Consider the following 23,871-nt stretch of genomic DNA (forward strand, 5'->3'; position numbering starts at 1 on the left):
CAGGTCAAAGCCATAACCATCAAAAGAAATGCTGTGGTTGGCCCAGTTGTTGATCCCTTCCCCAAGGACAGGGAAGCAGAGTCATTCCGAGGAGATGAAACCGTGAGTACGCTGTCCCCACAGAATTATGGATGATCCCTCAAAAGCCACGGTTGTTGGCCAAACAGAAAAACAAAACCTTCCTGAGTTTCTTCAGTAACTAAGCCACCTCAGCCTGAAATGGAGTCCAGCATCACTCCCAAGCTGGCTGAGGGCTCTGGTCCCACAGATCAAGGTATCAAATAGGCTCCCACAAGGACCACCAGGGTAGAGACACTTGTCATTTCTAGCTGGAACCACCTTGCAGACATGACAGTGCAGAGGACAACAGTGTAGGAACAGGGCATTCGCCGTTGTTGCTATTATTACTATTTGTGATCTAATTTCCATTAAGAATAGGATGCTGCATTTGCTGATGGGGTCGTCACCTTGGCTCTCCTGCCTGGCTGGCTCTCCAGAACATGCTCAGGAATGACAGCCAGCTCCTTTCTTTTTTTTTTAATCTTTATTTATTTTTGAGAGAGAGACAGCATGTGAGCAGGGGAAGAGCAGAGAGAGAGGGGGAGACAGAATCTGAAGCAGGCTCCAGGCTCCGAGCTGTCAGCACAGAGCCTGACGTGGGGCTCGAACTCACAAACTGTGAGATCATGACCTGAGCCGAAGTCAGACGCTCAACCGACTGAGCCGCCCAGGCGCCCCGACAGCCAGCTCCTTAAGGCTCTACTCTCTGCTTTCCAAACCTGGCTGCATTGGGTCCCCTGGAGGGCTTTAAACAGTCCTGATACCTGGGGTAGCTGGGTGGCTCAGTCGGTTGAGCGTCTGACTCTTGATTTTGGCCCAGGTCATGGATCTCACAGTTCGTGAGTTCAAGACCCAAGATGGCTCTGTGTGGACAGCGTGGAGCCTGCTTGGGATTCACCCCTCCCCTGCTTTCTCTTTCTCTCTCTCCAAAATAAATAAACATTTTTAAAAAGTTTTAAAAAATCCTGATACTTAAGGCACACCTCAGATTGATGATATCAGAATCTCTGGGAGTAGCACCCAGGGGTCAGCAGTTCTAAAACTTGCTAAGGTGATCCCAATGTGCAGCCGATGTGGAGAACCACGGGTCTACTGGCAGTGACAGGGGCTCCACCTGAGGGCCCTGCTCCCAAACACAGAAGCCAAGAAGCCCAACTTGTCTTTTGTCACCTGCTGTGGGAACTCCGAGCAGTCACACAATCTCTCCCAGCTCCTGTCCTCATCTGGAAAGTGGAGAAGACCACACAGGCCCTATCCATTTCACAGAGTTGTTGGAAGTGACAAAACCTGTGAGCTCAATGAGAGGACTACATCTGTCTTACGTCTTTGGCACCTAGCACTGTTGTAACTGTTGAATGTTTATGGAATGAATGAATGAATGAATGAATGAATGAATGAATGAGTTCACTAGGCACCTACTAGTTCACAACAAGTCGAAGAGATAAGCATCATTATGCCCATGTTGTACAGGTGGGCCCGAGGGCCCAGAGAAGGCCCATAAGGTCCCACATGGCCCACGGCAGAGAGCTCGTTTGCTGTCTGACTCTTAAGACTGAGCTATTGGCAACACTCCACTGGATGTTTCTATCCATGTAGTGCGTTCTTCCAGCATCCCCCAAAGGCCTAGCTCCCCAGAACTGAACAAGAGCCAAAGATTATCCCCTCACCCCTTTCATTAGAAAAAGAAGCCGTCGTGCTCTCCCGGTTCTAAGGGAGAGACACGCAGTCTCTTTCTGGTCCGACACCCCCACGGATCTCAGTGGGGTAGTAGCCTCTGAAACCCATCCCTGCAAAACCAAATTCCCTGGAATGAATGTTGCTATTGCTCGTGGGAGAGCCGGAGGAAGGGAAGGGGGGTGAGGATTTGCTTGTTTCAGGGAACGGCAGTGACAGCAGTGCCGGCGTGTGTGACTGTCACATCAAACACGGGGGTCAGCCAGCTCGCCCACACGGTGTGCACTGCCTGGCAAAATCAGAGCCCTCTTTTCCTGGCGGGGTACTCACAAAGGAAACTCCACTTTGCCAAAGCCGGAGGAGAAGAAGCAGAGAAACCTTCACTCTCCCTCTCAGGGTCCTGGTAAAGGATGAAGAACCGAGCAAGCGCCACAGAGGTCCCCGTGTCCACTCCCCTCTGGCTTGTCAAGAGCCGAGTGAAGGTAAAACACAGCCAGCAGCCCCGATGCCGCATGCAGTCAATGATGGCTCAGCTCATATGCTTAGAGGCGAGCTGGAAGGTGGCCCTCATCTCTGCCAGTGGCGACGTGGGTACCTGGTGAGCACCAAGATGAGGCAAGAGGGAAGCCATGTTTGGGTGGTCCTGTCTGGGAAGGAGCCCTCGGCCAACAGCAGAATCTCTTGCCCCATTCCTGGGTATTGGGAAGACCACCACAGAGGGTCTCCAAGAGGCCAGTGGCTTTTGCCCGGGTCACTTAAAACCGATTAGACTCTCAGCGGAGCAGAATTCGAAAGGGCAGCAGCAAGAGCCCCCAGAGTCCACCAATCAGTAAGGATCAGGTGAGACCCCAGGGTGAGCCCAGCACTGAGCTGGGCCCTTGGCCTGAACTACCCAGGAAATTAAGATGGAGGCCAGGACAGTGTGGTTCTTGCCTTCTGCAAGCTCACAGGCAGAACAAGGCCAGCCCCAAGATTTCCAGACCAAGGGACACCACCAAAATTCCTCGCCAAAAAGTGCGAGAGCAGGTCAGACAAGAGTCCTAGGCCTGGAAGGCTTCTGGGAAGATGTACAGTAGGGTAAGGCCTTAGGTTGTTTTTTGTTTGGTTTTGAGTGTTTTCTGAACAGCTATTCATGACTTTCCTGTTGGCTGCAGGAACTCAACAGGCCAAAAAGCAGTGAATTTGAAGAAGTCCAGACCGAGAGAACAAAGGGCAAATCTGAGGAAATGACACCGAGCCTTGAACTCAGCTACAGTGGCTGTGGAAAAGCCAAGGGGCCATGCAAGGCAGTCAGCATCTCGAGTTGTGCTTTTCCTGACCTTCTGAACCCTTCCAGGCTGTGCCTGCCACTGCTTCCGCTACAGAAAAGAAAAAGGCACTAAAACTCAAGCATGTCTTTGGTTTCACATCCTCAGCTATTCCCCAAAGCTGCCCGATTCCTGGAAAACAGCTTCAGTTTGTTTCCAAGCAAGCAAACATGTACGGGGCCAAAGGGTAAGAAGGTCGTGCCTGCTTCTGAGGAGACAGAGTTGACTTGAAAGGGGTCCCAGCCTTTCCAGGAGCTCCATGTCTGGAGAGGGGGTGCCCAGGGGGTATACCGGGGGAGAAGAGTATACTGGGGGAGTATACCGGGGGAGTATACCGGGGGAGAAGAGAAGAGACTCGGGAGAGTCCCCGAGGATCAAGACACAGACTCTAGGGTTATCTGCAGGAAGAATATAGAAGCGGGTCACTGAGGATGCATAGGAGTTCACGGGGAAGAGGCAGAGGCATTTTAGGAAAAGGGAAAGAACTGCTCAGAAGACCCAAGTGCTGCGGGCGCCTGGGTGGCTCAGTTGTTTAAGTGTCTGACTTCAGCTCAGGTCATGATCTCCCAGTTCGTGAGGTCGAGCCCCGGGATGGGCTCTGTGCTGCTGACATCTCAGAGCCTGGAGCCTGCTTTGGATTCTGTGTCTCCCTCTCTCTCTGTCCCTCCCTCACTCATGCTCTTTCTCTCTCTCTCTCTCTCTCTCAAAAATAAAGATTAAAAAAGAAGAAGACCCAAGCGCTGAAAGCACATGGAGTAGTTGAGAAAGCACAAGTCTGTCTGTACACCAGGGCACACGGAGCACGGGAGCAGGGGGCGATGGCGGGCTCCGAGGCCAGAACTGCCGAGTTCGATCATGCATGCACACCATAAAGGCTTGATCTGCTTCCCTAAGGAGTCAGTGCCTTACCCCGCAGGGCCTCTGGAAAATGCAGCGGGAAGGCCATGCACATTGTTCTTCCAACAGGCCAGAGACAGAATAACCCCGCAGACAGCGGGGAGGACAGGGGGACCGCGGGGGGAGGCACCGTGGGCAGCACATTAGCACAGATGAGAACGACAAGGGTGTGACCGAATGACAGCATCCAGGGGCCATGCAGGACGCCGCACCCCGCCACCTCCAATTCTCCCAGCTACCCCACGAGTGCACAGCATGGGCTCCTGAGGCCCGTATCTATAGTTAGAGGTGGCACGGGGGCTCAAATTCAAGTACGTCTTAAGCCCAAAGCGCATGCTGTCTGTCGTCCCTTGGCTGTAGCCATTCCTAAGTCAGGGAGGTTTATCTAGGTCATGACCTCTGCATCCTGTTCCATCGTAGTGGGCAAAGGGGACGGGGGGAGGGGGGCAGGAGACTCTAGATAGTATGTGGAGGCAATGGGACTTGGTGATAATTCCATTAGGTGAGGGAATTAAGAGGCCCTGAGTGACTGAGAGTCAGACACACAGAATGCCATCAGACACGCAGACTTGGGGACACTGTAGTGAGACACGCCGTGTGGTCTCTGCCACAGGAGAACACACAGGCACGGCTGGTGGGTGGTGGGGCACCAAGAAAGCATTCTCCTCGAAAATGGCTATGCTAGGTGAAGGGCAAGCACCAGGGTGGAAGAAACGCAGGACCAGGAACCCGAGACACAAAGCCCGGGATGTCACTTCTGTCTCTCTCTCTGCATCAGCCTTCAAGGTCCATCCGGGTCCCTTCTCTACACAGCAGCCCGTGACCAAGAGCAATCAGCTTCTGCCTCCTTGGACTCCTCACCATCAAAGCCAGTTGTTCATGGTCGTCTCCTTGTATGCCCAGTCAGTATCCCAGGCGACGCACGAGCTCTTCCTGGTTGAGGGTCAGCCTTTGCAGGTTCAGGGCTCTGAAGAGGTGCTAAGCACAGCAGAGGCCAGGGATTCTCCTGTGATCATACCCTTTCAGGCCCAGCTCCTGGCTCTTAGAAATAACAATCAACAAAAGCAGGGCCCTAATTTGTGCCAACCCTGCTGACATTTTTCAGCCCTCGGAGCTGGGAGGAATGTGGCCATTTCATTGAGGCTCTGGAAGGCACCCATCCCATTTCCCTCTCCGTCCCCCCGCCCCCCCCCCCAACTCCTCAACACTTCTCACTTTGGTCTCTCTCGTCCTCCAGCAGAGGGAGGGGAAAAAATAAGTGTGTTGTTCATTCTGGAAACTGTAGGCCCTTGTGCAGGCTTTCCATCCTGGCTCTGTTAAAGTTCAGAGTTGTCTGCTCAGGGTCTGACAAATCATCAATAAGATTCTTGTTCAGGGCTTCGAAGGCCCACGCAGAGCTGGGAGGTTCAACTGCTCGATTCATTGTCCTCGGCCATGGCCAAGCTCTGCCTCCAGATGACCTCCTCCCCCAGTTTTTCTCATCTTGAGGCAGTCTTGCCTTTTGGTCACTAGGTTCCCAACCATAAATATCTTCCCAACATGCCGAAAGAGCTGTTCCTCATGGTTCCCCTGCTGTTTCATGCACACATTTTTATTTATTCAGCTGCATTTGCTGAAGACCCATGATTGAGCACGATTTTCCTTCCAAACATGAAACGAAACAAACCTATTCTTTAAGTAAAAAGACATGCATCCCACTCTCTACCCCGAACAGTTCCCAAGATGAAGCCACTGGGCATATTATCTGCATGAACTCAACTGCTAAGAACGTGGAAGACGTTTCTGTGATGAGAGAGAACACCGTGTCATTGCAGCAGAGGGCAGACAATGGCAGGTCGGTTCCTCCTGATCACAGAGAATCCTCAAGTTCTCAAGAAGGAGGTTTTGGAAAATGTTCCCTTTCGTCCCACCTAAGAAGGGACACATCAGGCCAACGTCTCCTGTCTTCAGAAGAGCCAAATGCCAAGCCAGCCTTTGCCAAGTACCTGCTGCGTTTTTCTTTTTTATGGTGGCAAGAGACCCATGACATAAAATTGACCATTTTAATCACTCTGAAGTGTACAAATTAGTGGCATTAGGTACATTGACAATGCTATCCCTATGGATTTGCCGATTCTAGACATTTCAAATATACACGGAGTCAAGGAACATGTGGCCTTTTGTTGAATGGCTTCTTTCACTGTGCACGAACAATTTCAAGGTTCATCCATGTCGTAGCCTCTGTCAGTATTTCATTCCTTCTTATCCCCGGAAACCTGCGTAGCCTTTGAGGTCTGAGTCCTTTTCCTTAACGGAAGGCATTTGAGATTTGTCTATGTTGTTGCATGTGTGAGAAGCTTGCCCCTTTTGATTGCCGTGTGATATTCCACTTTATAGATGTCGGAAGCCCGAATATCTCCCTCCATGTGTCCATAGGTTTCCTCTGCTGCGTGCTTCTGCACAGACACGGCAAGTTCCTGTCTCCTGACACCAATGTGTGCTCTTGAAAGCACCTTCCTGCTGGCTTGAAAGGGTACTCTGGGCCCCAGGAGTTTTTAAAGCTTCCCAGGAGATTCTAATGTGCAGCTAAGGTGATAAACCACTGAGATGAAAAAAAAAAATGTGATTAATGCTTCATGAAAAGTCTTTTTACTTTATATGTTTGGATAAAAACACACTTCAATAGTGTTTCTATAGGACTCGATTCTGATTTTACTTGTAGAACTTTGCAGAACTTTCTAGGTTGATTCCTGGTATATAGTCAGAGATGTTTGAAAGTACCTTCCCCCCACCAAAAGTCTTTTCCCTCCTGGACAGTAAGGATGTGGAAGGCAAGGACCACCATGTCTATGTGTTTACCCATTGTTGAACTCAGTTGTTTATCACTGAGGACCAGCACCCAAAAGATTCACAGGCCACCCCTGTCATGGACCAGCGTCATGGACCACAGTTTCTCCAGAGTAAGAAATACTCCAGGAGTTCTTATCTCCATCTTTAAGAAACGGTGGGGAGCGGCAGGCACCTGGGTGACTCAGTCAGTTAAGCACCAACTCCGGCTTGGGTCACGATCTTGCAGTTCATGGGTTTGGGCCCCACGTCGGGCTCTGTGCTGACGGCTCGGAGCCTGGAGCCTGCTTCGGATTCTGTGTCTCCTCCCTCTCTGCCCCTCCCCCGCTCACACTCTGTCTCTCTCTCTCTCTCAAAAATAAACATTAAAAAAAATTTTTTTTTTAAAGAAACGGCAAGGAGGAGAGAATTTTGCTTCGTTTACTAGCAGTGTGCAAGAGCTGCCCCTTGCTGGGCCTGACGTTCCAGGTCAGCTTGTCACCATTTTTGTACGATCTGCTTTTTCTCGCCTATCTTGGAGTCTCATCACTTAGAACACTTTCCCCGAGAAGAGGCCGCCCTCTGCGTTCCCGGGTTAGTTGGGCGGGCTGGAGACACGGGACACATGGTCTGCTGCAGCTTGCGTTACTGGAAAAACAACGCGAGTTGCTTGCTCACCGGTGACCTCTCAAATGGAACGAGCCTCCCCAAGAGCAGGATTCCAGCCCCAGCCCTGGAGCCAGCTGGAACCGGAGCTGCTTAGTTAGGGCCCTTCAGAAATGCACACAGTAACAGCCGAAGACATCAAACAGGGCAGAGCGAAGCAGAGAGGCCCGGGGCCTGCTGAGGGCCACCCCCCACCCCCAGCTCTGCCTCAGCCTACCCCAAGCACCACCTGTCCCGTGAGCCCGGCAGCACATGGCCGGTTGGCCATTGTCCTTTCTTATTTTTCTGTTTGTCCCATGAAGGCAAGTCCTCTGTCTCCAGTGAAAATGAAAGCCCTCTGTAGTAGCAGCTACCGGGCTTGGTAATGCTTTACTCAAAGTCAGTGCTTGGGAAACATCAGCTGAGCACAAGGAAAGACAGACACAGACAGACGTACACACGCGCGGACACGCAAGCTAATGAAAACTCCTAAGTTGCCTCCTGCAAAAGGGTCTGGGCTGGTCTGTCCAGGAGGCCAGGGCAGGGGGCTCTCCGATCCCTGGCCGTAATTGCAGTCCCTGCCCTGGGTCACATAACATCTCTGGAATGACCACCCAGAGGTGGCCCCTGGCAGGTGAAAGGGTTGGGAGCATATAAGGTGTCTCAGTCCCAGATGGCGCCATGGTGGGAACACTTCCTCAAGGGTGCGGGTAGGAAGGACATGGAGGCATCCGGGCGCCCCCGGGGACCAGGAACCCGGAGCCCGAGCTGGGTCCCCGGGGCACTGCAGCAGCTCAAGGGGCACACGAGGGCAGGGGTGAGACTCGCCAGGTTCTAGCAGCCACCAGGGTCCGGGCCAGACAAAGAGGCTTTGGGGCCTGGGGAGGCCTTTGTTCCCCAACCCGGTCAGGACATTCCTTAAATGCAATCTGCCAGAAGAGTGGCTTCATTCAGACTTGGCGGAGGCCCGTTGTGTGGGTGGGGCGCAAAGGTTCAGGGGGGGTGGCTCTCTGCGTGGCAGGTCCCACAGCTGGTACAAACCACTCCAGTCTCTGAACAAGAGGCTGTCAGGGGTCACCCAAGGTCACACTGGAAGTTTGGGAAGTACTGTCTGACAGAAAAAGAAGAAGGCTGGAAAGGAACAGTGGTTATCTGTCAGTGGAGGGGTTATGGGAAGGTTTGCGTTCTTCCTTTCCATCCCCCTGTTCGGCAAAGCCGAAGAGGGAGTTGTCGCCCGGAGAGAAGTCACGGCTACGGCAGCTGCCGTGCTTTTGGTTCACTTGCTATTTGTATTAGAGAAAAAGGACACAAACTAAACACGTAGAGAGAGAAAAAAAAGATTATCCTCCATCCCGATTTCCTGTTTCTTTCCAGCATTTGGCAGAAGCAATCAAACACCATTGGACTGATGTGTTGAGAAGAAGCTGTATCCTGTTCAGGCCTCTGCCTCCAAGGAGGTCAAAATCAGCCCCAGCAACCCAAAACCACCACCATCCCGGCCTTGGACTTGGCAGGAGGCTGCTCCCCACCCCCCCCACCCCCCCACCCCCTGAGCCGATTCAGGCCCATCGGCCCACACAGACATGAGCCCTGCCTCGAGCTCCAGGCAGCTGGGCTGGGGAACAAAGGCCTCCTAGCCCCTCAAGCTTCTTTGTCTGGTGGCTCCCAGAATCTGGAGTGTCTCACCCCTGGCCTCATGCTCCTGTGGGTTCTCTGGGCTCCTTCCTGGTCCAGAGGCAAGCAAGTCCTTCTGGCCCTTCCCACCCAAACCATGTTCCAGATTCAAACTGCCCAAGTCTTAGTTCCAAATCTGGGTTCATTCCTGGCTTCACTATACACTGGCTATGTGGCCTTGGGGGGCTTAATTAACTTCTTTGGGCCTCAGTTTCCTCATTTATAAAGTGGGGTTAATAATAGTACCTGCTTTAACAGGATTTGTGTAAAGATCACAAGTAATCCCATCAAGTGTGTATACTAAGTTCAACGTCAGCTGCTAAATAAAATCTAAATTCCGCCAATAAGATGGATACAGAAAGCCTCCATAAACATATCCCCCCAAACCCCCTACACGGACATACACACATGTTATAATTTTAGTAGGGCAGCTTCAAAAAGGTGATTGGAAATGTCCCTGATTTTGCAGGACTACTAAGCCATGTCCTCACGGAAGGTCAGCAGGGGCTTCCAGAAGGTGGAATTTGGGTTAAGCCCCTCTGGAGAATGACCTCCCTCAAAACACACACTGCTGAAAATAAACAAGTGAATGTTTTCAAAGCTCCTACGGCTGCCCAGCCCAGGTCTCAACAAGTTCAAATTGATCCCAGTAGCATACAGGGAGGAGAGTCAGTGCCAGGCTGTGATTTGAGAGGTAGCTGTCAGGTCCTTCCTTCCACTCTCGGTCTGTTTTCTAACCCCTCCCCCACCCCCCCCCACAGGCTGCCATCTGCGTGCCTGGACAGCCAACCCAGTTTCCTTTGGGCAAAGGAAAACAAAAACACTGCCTGGGGAGGGATAAACCGTGAGCCTGTGAGGTGCGTATCTATTGCATTCCCCCCTTCCCTAGCATCCACCTGCCCTTCTTATTTGTACCCAGTTCTCCTTTCGGGAACCCCCTCACCCAACTGTATTTGTGGCTTGGGTAAGACCAGAACCCCCACCTCTACTGCATGGGTAGCCATATGACCCTGGACCCAGCCAATCAAAGCTCTTCCTGCCCCCAGCCAGTGACTGACTTCAGGATGGCCTCATGACCAGAGACAAGCCAATGGGCATCAGCCTTGGGGCTCTCCCTAGGCAGTGCCCATCTCCCTCCTCAGGCTCCCTGATCTGCTAGAATGTCAACCCCAGGCCGCAGTGGCCACCTCTGGGAACAAGCTACCTGAGAAGGAAAACAGGGAAGACTCAAACTAACCTTCCCCTTATAACACTCGGTTATGTGTGGCAAGGACATCCCATTTCTTCATTAAGCCAGATCAAGCGGGGGTGAGGGGGGGGGGGCGGGGTGGTCTCCTTTGCTGGCAAATGGAGAGTCTGGATGCTGGAACCTGGGCCAGGCAGGGGAGATCTCAGGCCAAAGCAGGGTCACACAGTAAATACCAGAGCTCAGAATCAACAGGTCCTTCTGGCCCCAAGCCTGGAGTTTATCCGGAGTCATCTGAATCTACTTCGCATTGGTAAAGATTTGCTTATTAAAGCAGACTGTCCAGAAAGTGAAATTCAAAAACATTCTAATGAAAGCAAAGCATGGAGAAAGACCCAGGAAAAACAAAAAAACCAAACACCTGGAGAAACCTGAGATAAAGTGTCACCAAGGCCTAGGGGGAGGGCAGAGGGCAGTGAATACAGCTTCTGATGGCCTTAGGAACAAGCTGGAGTGGAAACCTCCACGCCTCACTCCCCAGTGCCAGGGGCCAGACCCAGAGGATCAAACAGCTGATGAAATGGGTGTGGTGCGATTAAGTTATGAGAGAGCCAGGAAAAAAGAGTCTGCCCCAAATGGTCCTTAATATTAGGAAGAATGGAAAAGCAAAAGTTCCACACAAAGGAGCAACTTTCACAAAGCCAGCAGATCTGAATGGCTGTCTAGCTAGGCTAACATCTCCAATGGACAAGAACTGATAATCATACAGAGAGCTGTACGTAATACGTGAACCCCGTCGACTCGGAATCAGTCCCTTGCAGGGGTTAGGAATCAATAAGGAAGGAAAACTAATTCTTTTGGCCCACTTAATATTCTTCCTCCCTTCTTTTGGTAATGGGAGGACCTATTCCATATGGTTCAGATTTGGCTGACCCCACCTTAGCCACAGGGGGTAGGCATGTGCCTGAGGACTGGCCATCCTTCGGGCCACTGTGATGGATTCAAGCAAGGCCAGAATTATCCTCAGGATTTGCTCTACGGGCTTTGAGAGCAGGAGGCCTTTCTTTTCTTTGGATTACAAGCCATGAGGATATATACTGGGAGCTGTAGGAGACCACTCCCCTTTCCAGTCTGAGGATAAAGCCAGTGTCCAGAAGGGAACAAAGCCGATCACCAGAGAAAGATACAGGGCCCTACCCACTTTGCTAGAGTCCCTAGGTCCAGCCGTGCCCGAAGCTAACTTTGCACCTGCCGACTACAACTACATGAACCAATAAATTCCCTTTTCCACCTAGGCTGGTGTTTAGTCATTGCTGACCAAAAGGTCCTCATTTATATGGAAGTGAAGTTTGAACAAATGGTGGCTCCACGTAAACCACCCCTTTTATAAGGCACACCTCAATTCCCCAAAGCCGTAATTGTATGGCTCCCTTTGAAAGATCCAAGCACAAAGCCTACTGGGCCAGGTAATTTTCTTGCATGACCCACATGGTGCCCAAACCACCAGAAAAACTGCTGACAATGACCAACAGACACTGAGGGCATGGCTGTGACGGTCCTGGTAAAACCACAGAGGAGAACAGCCAACAGTGAGGATAGAGGGTGGGACGGGGGTGCTGCCTCCCCGCCAGGAGCCCATCTCCCCTCTCTTTTCTGACTGGCACTTATGTCCTTGTGCTGGTCTCCACGGTCCCCGGTACGGGGCCCACAGTGGTGCTTTTCAAACTGTAGGCATGACACTTCAGCGGACTTTGCTGTCAACTCAGTGATTTAGGACATATAGCTTAAAAAAAAAAAGTAGTATAAAATATCAAAATGCATTGCATCAAGGAGTGAAATCTTTCATAAAACCTTTGATTTAGGGGTGTGTGTGTGTGTGTGTGTGTGTGTGTGTGTGTATTCCGGGATACACATTTCTTACCATGGTCACAATAAAAAGGTTTGAAAAACACGACTACAGACCCACGATCTCTTACCTGAAACCTGCAAAGCTAGAGGTGTTTTGAAATTCGGTGTATTTCAGGGGCACGTGGGTGGCTCAGTCGGTTAAGCAGCCAACTTAGGCTCAGGTCATGATCTCATGGTTTGTAGGTTTGAGCCCCGCATGGGGCTCTGTGCTGATAGCTCAGAGCCTGGAGCCTGCTGTGGATTCTATCTCCTTCTCTCTGCCCCTCCCTGGCTCATGCTCTGTCTCTGTCTCTTAAAAGGGAATAAAACATTAAAAAAGAAAAAGAAAGAAAGAAAGGAAGAAAGAAAGAAAGTAAGAAAGAAAGAAAGAAAGAAAGAAATTAATTCAGTGTATTTCAGACTCTAGAAAAGGAACATGCCACATATGCCCCAGCAGGGTCCAGACAAACACTCAGGAATAAAACACATTGATATTTCTACGGCAAAATGCACAAATACTCATGCTAAGTGGGCTTGATAGATTATAAATCGTCTCACATCATTTTGGATCCCTCCAAATTAGTTTGTGTCAACCTCACACACAAAAAAATTTCTGCCTTTCCAAGTTTGGGGATTTGGGAATTGAGGAGAAACGGTGGAACTTTCTTGGGATTCCTAGGATCTTTTTCCTTCTGTGGCCTCAAAACTGGCTTTTAATTGTCTGGGGTTTTGTGTGTGTGTGTGTGTGTGTGTGTGTGTGTGTGTGTGTGTTTAAAAAGACCTCACGGACGGTGGCAAACCCACACTAGCCGTTTAATGAATTAATGCAAAGCTGCAGGGTCTAAGAAACCACAGGGCTGTGGGCAGGTAGGTCTTTTAACCAAATTAACTGTGCTTCTACATAGAACTCACTGACTTTTGGTCTAAAATGGTACTGCTCATTCTTTGCTACAAGCCATATGTGGCTACAGAGCATGTGAGATGTGGTTAGTCTGAACTGAGATGTGCTCTAAGTGACCGAGTGTTACTTCCCCCCACCCACCAAAAAGAATGTAAAATATCTCAAGAGCGTTTCTTCTTTAAATATTGATTGCATGTTGAAATGATGGTATTTTGGATGTACTGGGTTAAAAAATACTCTGGAAATTAACTTCACCTGTTTTTTTGTTAAAAACTTTAAAAATGTAGTTTAAAATTATGTATGCACCTTGCTTTCTATTTCCTTCTTTTTTTAATAAGTTTTTTTAAATGTTTATTTATCATTTACTTTTGAGAGAGAGAGGGAGCATGAGCAGGGGAAGGGTAGAGAGAAGGGAGGGAGGGAAGGAGGGAGAGACAGAGAGAGAGCGAGCGTGAATCCCAAGCAGGCTCTACGCCGTCAGCACAGAGCCCAACGCGGAGCTCGAACCCATGAACTGTGAGACCAGACCTGAGCTGAAATCAAGAATCAGACACTTAACTGACTAAGCCACCCAGGTGCCCCTTGCTTTCTATTTCTGTTGGACAGCACTGGTCTGACCCATCTATCACAGACTCAGAGCTTATAAACTCATGAAACAACTCGTCCTCTGGATGGACACAAAATTCGCCCAAGTCACACAGTGAGTTTGTGGAAGGCTCGATTTCCTGTGTCTGCCCAAGGCTTTCTGAAACCTAAATTGAAGCGGTTTTGTGTCCTGAAGAACACAGGAAGGAATACAGGTCACTCTTTAATGAGAGTTCCAGGGAGCCGTGGCAAAGGGCTTGGAAAAGGTGGAGCCCTTCTCCGTGTGCTGGTTGTGACTGATTAAGGTGAGAGGGGCAGCGAGAGAGAAGTCCTCTCTCAGGAAAACAGTCATGACCTGGACGAAACAGATTGGGATACTCGGTGCAGGCTGTCCTGTGTTTACCCGAACAAGGGCCAGTTATTCATCACACAAATGTTCTAAACGGAACCCCTGAAGCTCTGTTCCACAAACAACGTAAAGGCATCACCGAGTGTTGAGGTGGATCACTCTTCTCACGTAATATTTCAGCCAACATTTGTCAAAAGAAACTGCTGATGTATGATTTCCGACCCTTCCAGGGCATTTCAGTTTTTGAGAACATTGTAAGTTTGCATTTGGCTCCTTACTCCAATCTCCCTCCCCGCCCCCCCCCCCCCCGAAGCTGATCTCAAAGGGACTCCCTCAGCTCCTCTCCTCCCCGCCCCACCTCCTCTCCCTACACCAACTTCTCCAACATTGTGGCCCCCGTCCTGAACACTCCGGAAACTATCTTCAGCCACTTTTTCTCTGGCATGACCAAGTTCTCTAATGCAAGAACCATGCACACCACTCTCTCTCCCTGAACTAGTATCCCCTTGACCCTCACACCAGGCTTTCAGGACACCCCAGTCATGGTCACTATTTCAGCCCATCAATGCGCCCTGCCTCATCCCACCACGACCCTGGCTCTGTCTACCCATAACAACTGTTCAAAAGTATTTTCCCGGTGCTAGCTAGACATCTATCCTCTTTTTAAAGATGTACTGAGCACCGACTCTGCTAGGGTCATGCTAGGCAATGCAGTGCGGAAGACAAGCAGCTAGATCCCTATTTCCAATTTGACTGTATCCCCCGAACTCATAAAATAAGAATGCATGTTGCAACTGTTTGCAAGTTAATGCGGAAGCATTTCTTTTTTTTCCCCTCAGCTATGGTGTTCCTAATTGAGGATGCTTCTTATAACCCACGGCATCTCAGAATCAACCTCCTTCCAATCATGGTGATGTTTACATCTCCTCATAGGGAGGGGGCTGTTTGCACCACGTTATGTTTCTTTGGACGACGGATTACTCATTTTTCAAGTCCCTTGCATGCTAAAATTCCAGCTGTTCAAACCTCATACCAGATTTCTAAGAGCACAAGCATTGCATCTTGGAGTTCACTCTGGGCACCCCCTCCTGTACCTGGTAAGGCACCCAGCCTGGCGCAGGGGCTCACAGATTTGACCAATGCACACGGGGTTGGGGTGCGGGGGGACGGGTAAAGAACTCCCCTCTTCCAGCCCACGGTTCTGAAAATCTCTGCCCTTTCCATTCAGAATTGGTTGTTGGGATCCCATTTGGAATCTCCAGAACAATCCCAGCTCTGAATCCCAAACTTGGTTCAGGAGTTGCTCACCTAGAAGTGAGGCTTAATTAGAAAAAGCTGGAAATAAAGGAGTTTTGCCTTCCCATTGTTCTGAATGCCATTTGGCATAAAGTAAAGCAAAAGTACAATGAACTCTAAATTCAGCAACAAGGATTAATAAATATTAGGATGGGTCATTTTCTACTGAAACTTAAAACTATGAAGATAGAATTACAGTTCAATAAAGAACACAAAAGGCTATTAATAATAAACCAGTAAAAGAGAAAGAATACACACCAAAAGAGGGAAACTGCTTTTATTACGAATAAAGTCAGCCAGATGACTGACAAAGTTTATCGTGGTGAGCTCTTATAACAAGCCTATAGGGTAGATACAATCATCTCTTAGATGAAGAAACAGACCCAGGGAAGTTAAATAACTTGGCCAAAGTCACACAGCTAGTAAATTCAAATCTGAATTCAAATCACTCTGACCCTCCCCCCGAATACCTTGCTTGGCCTCTCTTACAATTTCTTCTTTCACGTCTGAAAGTTTTTAAGTAAAAACTTAAGTAGTTTAAAGAGTTTTTAAGTCAAACTTTAAAAAAAAGGAAAAATCCAGTCATTTGGCAACAGAGCCTAGCAGAGAGAAGACTTATCCAAAACAGTACTATTTGCCTAGTTTTATATATGAATACGGAAAACTCTGCGAGCCCATTTCCACCCTGATTGTTATCAATACAAGTTGCCAGTGACCAAATCATATCCTAGGAGAACAGTAACACAGTAAAAGAGAACAGTAAGAGACGCAGGAAATACATTTAACTTACAGCAGGTACGGAGAGCACTATGTTAAAGTCTCTGGTGTGTGACACTTAGTTGTTCGACGCTTGACAAGTTCACCAGTAAATCCTGCACAAGTAATTATTTTGCTATTGCAATCAGGCATGGGTGGCCAAATTGCAAAATGCACCAGCTTTATTACTGGGTCTCCCGTGACTTTTGGTTTTACAAAGACTAAATGCTTTGGAATAAAGTTAGGCGATAGAAAATCATCTGCCGCTCGAATGTATTTTATGAATCCTGTGTATAAACATGCCGCACATAGCTCATCACAACAGCCGGGAAATGAACGGTGGCAGAAAAGGGACCAAATGGACATCCGTGGGTCAGCACCTCGGAGGGTGGTCACAAGTCCTCTAGAAATGAATCCACTTTCCTGGTCCCCTGCACAGCAGGGGAACTCAGGGTTCATGGGGAGAGTTACACCTGTTAATGGAAGGGTCAAGGAAGGGGTTTGGCTGGCAAATGATGTTTTAATCAAAGCCTTCCTCTGGCTATCCGAAGTAAGTTTCAAACAAGTAATCCGTTGGCTGAGTGTGGACTTGGTCAAAGAAACCCAAACAGCTCTCCCTGCACTGTAATGAAGTACTTTCCCCATCCTTTCTTTCGTTCATTTTTTAAAAAAAGGTACTGGCATGCTCAGGACAAGAGGCAAAGGTAGTCAACTGAAATTCAGAAACAGAAAACAACCGTCTCACCCGTCTCTTTCTGGTTTTCATCCTTGGACTTTTCACTCCGTTTCCACTGAGAATGCCTTTGCCAAGGATACCAAAAAGGATCATATATGTGACACCTGCTACCTTACTGAGCTAGGAATGAGCAAATGCCAAAGAGATTATACAATGGTTAGTTTTAGATGTCAACCTGATGGGCACATCAGATGATCCTTTCTAATAAATCTCTTCCTATGGATATGGACAGACAGACAGACACATATCCTATTCGTTTTGTTTCTTGGGAGAATGCAGACGAGGACACAGAGCTTTTGCAAAACCAGGGAGATATCCTGCTCCATTTGAAAGACATTTAGAAAAGGGCAAGAAAAATGTTATGTGTTTGGGAATTAAAACATTTAACACTGCTGTCCTGAAACCTAAAACCTCCTAGGTACTTTCCTAACCCAAACTTATTCCAACAAACAGAGTTCAAAACCCCACAGATCTGGACAGTCTCATCGGTGTTGAGGCTCAAAACTCCTCAGAACTTTGTACGTGCATTTTCTTTTCCAAGCAAAATTTCTCCAACAGTAAACATTTCTTCCATTTACACATATTTCTATTCCTGTAAAATCACAGGACTAAGTGTCAGGAAATGAACCCAGACAGAAAATGGTACTGATCCCAGTCCAGAAAGATCAGTGAGACAATTGAGATTATTCCCAAGCTCCTGATACCTGACGTTTAATACAGATGCCTACCCGCAAGGAATTCTGCCAAACATTCAGCTGAAGGCCCACGGACAGCAGCCACCCGAGAAAAGCACTCCCCTCTGACACATGATATCTGAACACAGAGACTAGGACAGCTCTGGTGCAGAGTCTGCAGACTAATGGGGCCACCTTGACCTCCCTCCGGCTCCTAAGAGGTCACATCCTAGGGTGGGGTGTTGCCTCAAGCCGACCCTGGCACCGTGCCTCCCATCTGCCTTTCTTTACCAAATATTTACGGAGCACCTTCTTTACCTTAGACCCTTAGACCTGACCACTAAATAAAATGGGAAAAATGGGTACCACTAAATAAAATGGCCCTCTTAGAATACAGATCAACACGCTTCACTGTAAGTTTATAGTGATGTTAGTTTTTCTGTACCTTTTAGATGAAGCAAAACAAAATTCTTGGTATTCTTTTTTTTTTTTTCATGTTTACTTATTTATTTTGATAGAGAGAGAGAAAGAGAGAATGAGAGAGCATGAGCAGGGGAAGGGCAGAGACAGAGGGAGAGGGAGAATCCCAAGCAGGGCTCCACACTGTCAGCACAGAGCCTGACATGGGGCTGGAACCCACAAACCCTTAGATCATGACCTGAGCTGAAATCAACAGCTGAAATCAACAGCTGAAATCAACTTAACTGACTGGGTCACCCAGTGACCCAGGTGAATACCAAATTCCTGGTATTCTTAATGTTCTAGTATACTGTGGTTCTCCACGTATGAATGGATGGGAAAACAAAAATAACCCTATATGCTTTTCTACAGCTGTTTTCTTATAACATTTTTCTTCCCCTTATGATGGCGGGAAGGGGAGCAGACTAGGCTACCTCAAAACAAGCCACTTTGGCATATGGATGATTTTCAGTTAAAGTTACTTAAGAAAATGGCAGGTGCAAGAAGGACACTCTGACCTCCTTTGTCCCCCGCCTCCCCCCAAACAGGAAATAAATCTCCTGTGTGAAGGCACCTTCCCTCTGCCATGAGGGTATAAAGCATCCTTATCGAAAAAGATAGGGGAATTCAAGGCCGAGAAGGCTGCATAAACAAACTTTGTTACTTCTTCATTAATTTGCTGCCCCAAGCCCAGCCCCTTTGTCTTGTCACAGGCTCACAAGTAACCGCTTCTTTGTCTACAAGGCAGGAGAGCTGCCTGCTCACTTCTTTGAGCCTCATATTTCTATAGGCTCCTGTTCATATGACATTAGGTTTGTTTGTCCTAACCCCTGGTTTCTGTGAATTGACCTTCTTTGGAACTGGATCTCTGAAGATGCAATTAAAGACCTTGAGATGAAATTATACTGGATGTAGGGTGGGCGGTAAATGCAATGATTGGTATCCTTCTAGGAGAAAGGAGGGGGAGCTGTGAGATACAGAAACACAGGGGAAAGGGTCGTGTGGGGACAGACAGAGGCTGCAGTTCATGCTGTCACAGCCAGGGAAAGCCAAGCGCTACCAGGAGCTGGAAGAGGCGAGGACGCTTCTCCCCTAGAGTCATTAGAGGGAGTGCCCGCCTTGCCGACACCTTGATTTTGGAACTTCTGACCTCCAGAACAGTGAGGGAATAAGTTTCTGTTGTCTTTTTTTTTTTTATTTTTTTTTTAACGTTTATTTATTTTTGAGACAGAGAGAGACAGAGATGAACGGGGGAGGGTCAGAGAGAGGGAGACACAGAATCTGAAACAGGCTCCAGGCTCTGAGCTGTCAGCACAGAGCCCGACGCGGGACTCGAACTCACGGACCGCGAGATCGTGACCTGGCTGAAGTCGGACGCTTAACCGACTGCGCCACCCAGGCGCCCCTCTGTTGTCTTAAACCATCTAGCTGGTAGTAATTTGTTACGGCAACCCTAGGAAGCTAAGACAGCCCCCCAAAACTCACGGATCGAGAGAATATTTGTACACGGCTTTAGGAAAAAAAACCAAAGAGCCAGGAAGGAACAGACTTCTAAAAGATTAACCTGGTTGGAAAAAGTTTGATTTTTCCACCGGACTGCAAGAATCTGATTAGATTTAAAATCAGTCAGGATAAAAACTTCTTCATTTAAGAACATTCATTCTGGCAAAAGAGAGCCTTCCTTTTTGCCATAAATAATTATGAACAACTTTCACAAAAAGCTGAGCAGATTGTGGGCCCAGGGCCCAGGGCTTCTAGGCGGGGACCAGACAGGTGCAGCGAGGACAGCTGCACAGAGCCCATGGGAGGGGAACATGCCCAGGCTGCCCTCTGCCAGGCTCCGCCCCCCTCACCTGGTGACAGTGGCACCTGAGCCTCTCACACACTGGGAGCTGTCTTGCGGGAGTAGGTTCTAGACACAGGAGCAGCAAATTGGGAAAACGGGTTTCTGGGAGTCAGGGCGAGGCAAACCTGGGAACACACACCAGACACAGAAAATTCCAAGTTGCCTCTCTTGGAAGGTCCCTTGGGCCCACCAGCTTCCACCCCGCGTACAGCCTGCTGCAGATACACCACACACGTCCCAGAGGCCAGTCAGGCCTGCTGTCTACTGCGCCACTTTATGGGAGGCAGCGCCCCGGCCACCAGCGGCCCCACGCCACACACACGAGGCTGACTTCCTGTTCGTTCTGAGTCCTGGCCCTTCCGGACCCGTACTCGCCACATGAGCCTCCGACCAGCACCACTAAGCGCAAGGCACGAGTGGGGCCCTTGCCGAACTTCGCTGCGTTTCACTGAAGCCTCCACCATCTTACCAAAAGAGATGTCATTAACCAATATGTGAAGTGAAGTCACTTTACGAAGCTTACAGAAAGAACCAGAAGCAGCATGAAACCAAAGCCCAGCGCTTGGGCCTGGCGTCCAGTGCTTTCCTCCCCACAGCAGGGAGGCCTTCCGTGCTTCGTCCAGAGCGGGGTCTAGGCCTCCGGGGCTCAGCCGGTGCCGCTCACACGCTGAACTGACAGGGCTGTCCCGTGCTGGCCTGCTACTCAAGGCATTCTACCCATGCCCTTTCCCCAAGCAGAACCCAGGCCATGCCACTGACTTGATAATAAAGCCCTTTCTGAGCAGCAGCTGTAGCTGTGGGCCTAATTAAAGCTTAGGGAGTGAGAACCAAGCTGTCAACTTCCATTCTGTTCTTTGAGACCCTCTCCCCTCGCTGACATCTCCCGTGCAGGCTGCTGCTTTGTGAAACGCTCAGTCAGGTCACAGCTGTGACAGCTGCTGAGGGTTTGCCTCGGGGCTCCTGCTGGTGCCCAAGTCAGGGCCTGGGGGAGATCCTGGCATCACCGTTCATGTGGCCCTTGGGGCCTGTATTAGTGTCCTAGAGAGGCCATAACAAAACACCATGGACTGAGGGGCTTAAATCAACAGGAATGGAGTCTCTCTTCCAGTCCTGGAGGCTAGAAGGCTGAAATCAGGTGTCAACGGGGCCATGCTTCCTGGCCTCTTCCTGGTTTCAGTGGCCACCTGTAATCCCTGGCCTTCCTGGTTTGCAGCTACATCACTTCGGTCTCTGCCTCTGTCGTCACAGGCATCATCCCTGTGTGTCTCCGTATTCAAACTGCCCTCTTCTGATGAGGACCCCCTACCTTTACTGGCTGATAGCCCACCTTAATCCAGTAGGACCTCATCTTAACCAGATGACGATCCGCAAAGACCCGATTTCCAAATAAAGTCGCAGTCGGGGGATTAGGACTTGACCGTATCTTTTTAGGGGCCACAGTTCAACCCCAAAGAGGGCACATGGCAGGCCACACAAATAAATCCTCTTCTCTGAGCCCTCACACCTGTGGCCCCAGCACTGAACAAGACCCTCGCTCCGCCAGTGCAAGGGGTTGAGCTGACCTACCAGGCCGCCTACAGAGCGGCGGGGTGGGGGGTGTCCCTCTGGGTCCCCCGGCTCGCGCGTGGGTCGTGAGTTTTGTTATCTATTCCCCAGACCAAATAAATCAGACCGTCTCTTGGGTGAGGCAGGGGGTCCAAATTCATGGAGGTTCTGCAGCTGATTCAAATGAGCAGGCAGGATTAAGAGCTGGAGTCTTGGAGTGCAAACTAATCGAGTCATTGGTGCAAGAGAGGTGATGAGTCCCATATAACCAATGGCTGACACTTCTCTGCAGTGTGTGTCCTAAGGTTCCCTGACTCTTCTCCTGGCAGTCCTGAGCCATCAAGACTTGTTTGAGACCTTCCTCTCCTTCCCCCCAACTTCTCCCTATCTCCCCAGTCCGGAAGGTTCATGAGGAATATTCCTTTGTGTCTGTCTTGATCACCATTTCCTCAACGTGCTGAGTCCTGCCAGCACACAACAGGTGCTCAACACGGGTTTGTTAAATGGAGGAGCGAGTGAATGAACGGACGTAGGCACCGAGAAGTACATTTTGGAAGGAGACAACATCAGGAGGGTAAGTTGAGGGTAAGTTGAATCCTGCCATCTACCCATGAGTTCATAGTCCAGAAGGTGGGACAGGCTCCTCCAACTCACCACCCCACAACTCAAGTGACAGCACATTAAGTCTACATGATGCCATTGTTTGGGGGCAGAAAGGGGAGTGACAAGTGACCGGGGTAATTAGAGAAGGCAAGATGGTATCTGGACTGGACTTCGGAGGGTCTGGAAACAAGGAGATGGGACAAAGACAGTGTCCCAGGGGGATGTGAGAGCCGGGAGGCCGCCAAGAGGGAGGGGGGGCTAGGGCACAAGCTGCAGCAGCAAACACCCAGGATGTGACTCCTCCAGGGTGAGCTGGGCAGGCCTGAGAGAGCCCTGCCAACCAGGGGAAGAATCCGCAGGTGAAGTCATCCAGTTGGCACTAGGGAGTCATGGACGGCTTAGAGCAGGAGTGATGACAAAAACAGAATTACAGAAAAGTTAGCTGCCTGGGGTATGTGTGATGACCCAGAAGGAGGGAGACCAGCCATGTGAGCCCAACGGTTCCAGCCCAGACACACATTCAAGTTCACAGCTCTGACACAGAGGCTGGGCATTGGGGATCGTCTGGTGAGCCCTGAGTACTATCCAGAAACTCCTAACAACGCATTTTACAAGGCTAATGGCCTCAAATCATGACTTCAACACTGTGGGCTCTCAACAGGAAGGAATTCCCTCCTCCCTTTTTCGGTACAGATACCTATTAAATCACTGACCATTTTGGCCAAGAAAGCTACTGACTTCGAGCCCTGCTTGACTCTCAGTAACCTAACAAGGCAATGTCATACAAGTAAAATACAAGTACAGAAGTATCTAGGCATATATATTGTTCTCTTCCATTCCCAAGCTAACATATAATCCAGGAACCTCCCCCCCACCCCACCCCCCGGCCACCAGCATAGCCATGTAGAACTGCCAAGGAGTGTAGCTGGCATTGGTATTTTCGTTATCCCTGGGCACCAATCTAATAGCGAATATAAATGAGGCAACAAACGCAGAGTCATAAGGTAGCCATCTAGACGATTCAGGATAGGCTCAAAATAGTTTTAAAAACTAATACTAAAATGAAAATATAAAATGTAAAATCCTCATCGGGAAACAAATGATATCTAGGGCCCAGTCTGCGGAACATAACCCTCACGTGTGATTTAGAAAAGCCTCTACAATAGGCTTCCAAGGAAATGGTCTCCATTGCCTGCCACGCTCCCCGCAGAGCTTAGGACCCTCACAAATGCTTTCCAACCAGGTCCGTCCAAACCCAGCTACCATGATCAGCGTAAGGGGAAACGTGTCCTTGAGCATCCTCAGTTTTCTGGATGCTGACCTCTATCTTTGGGGCTGAAACTGATGGGACAGGTGAGCGGGTTCCCGGCAGGAATGTTAAGTGAGCAGATTCGTGAATTACCATGAAGAGCAGAGGGTCTCAATTCCCAGTAAGAAGACACAATCTGTTAGCAAAAAGGGAAGGTACTCAGATGCCCGTGAAAAACACAAACGGAGACGTCTGGGTGAGGATTCTGTCGAGAGGAAGCGCACAGTCCTCGAGTGGGGAGGACTGTACGGGGTCCTCAACTCCCAAGGACAGAGTGACCAGCAGTGGAAAGGCAGTGCAGCCTTTGAACAGGTCACTTCTTGGTGCCCTGTATATCACCTACAGGATTTCTGAAAATGTTCACAGAAAACCAAAACCCAAGCGGAGAGAAGGGGAAAGAAAATACACCCCCCCCCCCCCCCCCCGATCCAGGCTAACATTGTAAAGGATGTGAAATATGAGCTCTGCCTTTCAAGGGAGTCCAAAAAAGTGAAGGGAGCGGGTGGGGGAGGGGAGAGGCACTTCTTCTTATCTGATCAAAGGGAAGATATCAGTTCTTCAGGAGGGACAAGCCCTTTCCAGATATTAACCTGTAAGAGGAATCCCTCACATGTGACAGATCAAGGCTGCTTCGGCGTTCTTTCACACGAACGTTTATCAGCGCGGCTACGTAGGCC

General features: G+C 49.5%; 1 protein-coding gene across 12 annotated transcripts in view; it reads right to left on the minus strand.

Moving 5' to 3' along the window:
• The window catches only part of AFAP1L2 (actin filament associated protein 1 like 2), a 99,581-nt gene that overhangs the window by 41,873 nt on the left and 33,837 nt on the right, over nucleotides 1-23,871 (minus strand). The window contains exons 1-2 of one of the 12 annotated variants that reach the window (XM_047824806.1): nucleotides 12,225-12,230; nucleotides 10,754-10,756 (exon numbers count right to left, since the gene is read on the minus strand). The exons of the other annotated variants lie outside the window; for them this stretch is intronic. The gene's annotated coding sequence lies outside the window, so the exon portion shown is untranslated. Of the gene's footprint in view, nucleotides 1-10,753; nucleotides 10,757-12,224; nucleotides 12,231-23,871 lie in introns of those variants that run through there. 12 annotated transcript variants of the gene reach the window in all.

This window comes from Prionailurus viverrinus, chromosome D2 (genome assembly GCF_022837055.1).
Source record: "Prionailurus viverrinus isolate Anna chromosome D2, UM_Priviv_1.0, whole genome shotgun sequence".
Taxonomy (NCBI): domain Eukaryota; kingdom Metazoa; phylum Chordata; class Mammalia; order Carnivora; family Felidae; genus Prionailurus; species Prionailurus viverrinus.